Raw genomic sequence first — 3,436 nt, 5'->3', positions numbered from 1 at the left:
AGTACCCTTTCCGGAGAAAGTCTATACCAAGAATGCATGGAGCATCTGGGTCAGTTACTATCCGATGGGTCTCCCAATTATTCCCACTCAGGCTAATTTCAGCCTCCAACACAGTCAATTCTTGAGACCCACCAGTGACTCCAGAGATGGCAATGGAGTCTGCCCCTCTGTGATTGGATGGTATCGAACTGCACTGTGCACCAGTGTCCACCAGGGCTCTATAACTCTGTGGTTCTGTTGTGACAGGCCACCCAATCCACACTGTCCAATAAACTCAGTTGTCCCTCTCCTTCACCTGGCTGGAGCCAAGGCCCCTCTAATGTTGAGCATGGCATCCAAAGGTAACATAGGGGTTTGCGTGGTGTACTGGACTCACATTTGAGTCAGAAACTCATCTGCTTAGACCAGCAGTTACTTCCTGGGAGACCAGAGCCATCATCATTCTGGGACCGTTACCTCTAATGGCACCACCCTGCAGCTGCAATACTCTTACACGCAGAGCAGTGGTGGGTTTGCCATCCCATTTGCTCATATCCTCACCATGGCTGTGCAGAGTAGACCACAGAGACCTTAATGTTTGGTTCTGTTGAACCTGAACTGGTCTCCTAGGAGGGCTTCTGTTTATAATGGCTGATACATGGATCCATTCAGGAGAGGAATAAGTGTCTTTCTCCCTCTCCAGTCTGGATACCCTATCACCAGTGTCTTCCACTCCTCAACCGATTTTTCCACAGCTGAGACATGGGCATTTAGGGGGTTAGAGATATTGTCCACATACTGCCTTAGCTGGTTAGCAAATTCATCAACAGTTGGTGGTGTTTCACCATCTCTTGCAAAGACCCTTCCTCCCAAAATGGTGGAATACATAGGAGGGGCACACTGTGCCAACTTCTTTAACATAAGCTTACTGCATGGCAGCTCATCAGGGCTTTCAGGTGTGTCTCCATTACCATAGATGACCTCCCAGACTGTCAGCTCTCTCAGATAAGCAATCCCTCTATCTACAGTGTTCCATCTACTAGGTTGGCATTCAATGTCCTCCCTATGGGGATATTGGCTTTTTACAGCCATTAAAAGGCGGTGCCAGCAATTATCAGCACCGTTTTTCCTCCCAGTCATCTTATTGATGCCTGATTCTCTGGCTATTGATCCCAACTGCCAAACCTCCCTGCCCTCCAGGTCTATCCCATCAGCTCCCAAGTCATAACACTGCAACTGAAATCAGTGGCTCATCCTCCCTACAAGTATAATTCTTTCTTATGTCCCTTAACTGTTTCGTGGACATAGATTTAATTATTTCACGGTCTGAGTCGCTATCATGTGTTGTTCCTGCCTCAGTTTGACCCTCTTTGTGCCCAACATCTGCCCCTTCCCCTGTATCTGAGTCCTCATCACTAACACGGCGGTCGGACTTTAGATGTTTCCTCCGAGTTGTCACGGGAGCGACCCAGACCGGTTCGAGCTGAGGGGGGGCGGTACCGCTCGCTACCGCGGGTGCCGGCAGCGCCGCGGCAGGAGGGGTCGCGACGGCAAGGGGAGGGGCTGCTGCGGGAGCAGGGGTCGCGGCGCTGGCGGGAGTAGCCGCGGCAGGAGTGGCCGCAGTTGCACCGGGAGGGGCGGCGGAGACTCTAATTTCCCGCGCTGCCACCACGAGGCAGCCGCCGCTCGCAGCCATTTTCCTGTACCAGTTTTTAACTATAACCCACCCCGGTACACGTTCAGGCACACTGATGCTACCAAGAACAAGTAACAACAGACATTCCTGGAGCCTCCAGACTCTGGCACGGTGAAATTGCCATTGAAAGGAGTAATTTTCCAAGACACTAGAGAAAGGAACCGAGTAATTTTGCATGACAACAAAAATCATAAAATGGCTCCTGAATGCCTTAAGCCGATCTGCAGCCCAACTCCTCCAAGCAGCAAGTAATGCTCGACCACAGTAATAAAGTAAAAAACCAGGAAGATAAGTCAAAAACCCCTGAATCTCTGTCACAACAAAGGCCATGCCTATATGTAAAACCACGTTTTAAAGAATGCACATGAGAATTGCCATGTCAATATTTTCCTTTTTTTCACTTTTAATTTCCAAACTTATAATATTTCAAAATAAAATCTAAATTTCGTGCCCCACGTAGGGCGCCAATTATTCTGTTGAAACAAAAATTTCGGAGCTTCCAAACCCCCCTGCTTTCTAACACTCCTCACCTCAGTGGGAGGCTGGGTGCGGATGGGTAAGGATTCTGAGATCAAGACCCAATGACAACAAACAAGCTGTTATTGAGCAGGCCTTCTTTATTGCAGCGCTGGGCAGCACTGGGGATTCTCCACTATGAGTGCTCCAACCAGTCAGTGAAACACCCCAACTAATATACACCAAAAACATGCATATTCAGTTCCAAGTCAATGAGTTCCCAGAATTCTTTTACATAGTCATTTTATTTCCTGGAATTGGCTATCTTTGTAATTATGCATGCTCGAGGGTCTCCTGTGGGGGTCTTTGTTGATTCTAGTCCTTTGTCGTTTTTGTCCTGGTCCTGTCTCCAGTCTCTGCTGGTAGATTGCCCAGGTGAGTCAGAATCAACATGTGGGTTGTCTGTAGGTGCCACAGGTTCTTAGAAGACTTGATGTTATCACAACCTACAGGATGCTTGGCATAGTCAACTGATAGTTTCACAAAGCACATTTTCTAAAAGCAACCCTCAGTATAGCAAATTCCTTATTTTAGTAAACTTTAATTAGGCTATATTTCTATTGAATTTACTAACGAATATTCTATGATGTATCATCTCCCTATGGGAGGGTTGCAGATACAACTCTTCTGTTCCTGCAGCATCTGAGGCTGCAGATTCAACAGGCAGAGCCAAATTATCTTTGCATCTCAGCAATAACATAAATGTTCCAGAACTGTGTCAGACAATGGGACTCATTTCAAAAACAATCTTGTGACTGACTAGGCTAAAAAGCATGGTATTTAGTGGATATACCATATCCTGTACTACACACAAGTCTCAGGGAAAACTGTGATCTGAGGAAAGCCAGATGGCCTACCTTGGTAGAAAGGACTAACACATAAGGAGTAAACAGGTGGCACTGCTTAGCATAGATAAGGCTTGGAATGTATAGATAAGGCCTGAAGTGTGAGGGAAGGTATTGTGTGGGAGGATGCTCCCACAGAAACTTGTGGAGAAGGCAAGACCCTGGTGCAGACCCCAGAAAGGAATGCTGAGAGGTGAAAAGTGCACAGCGAGGAAGACATATGGCCTTCATCCCAGAGACCCCTGCCCACGACCACCGGAAGATACTGCGCAGGTGCAACAAGGAGGAGCTCAGGGGGGCAACTATGATAATGACTAATTGTAATAACCGCTCCCTATCCTCGGACACCTAATGTATTTGCAACAGTATAGATGAATATGTATTACTTTGTGGCATATAA

Source organism: Chaetura pelagica, unplaced genomic scaffold (assembly GCF_000747805.2).
Source record: "Chaetura pelagica isolate M959 unplaced genomic scaffold, ChaPel_1.0 scaffold1194, whole genome shotgun sequence".
NCBI lineage: Eukaryota > Metazoa > Chordata > Aves > Apodiformes > Apodidae > Chaetura > Chaetura pelagica.
This window is presented reverse-complemented; position numbering follows the sequence as displayed.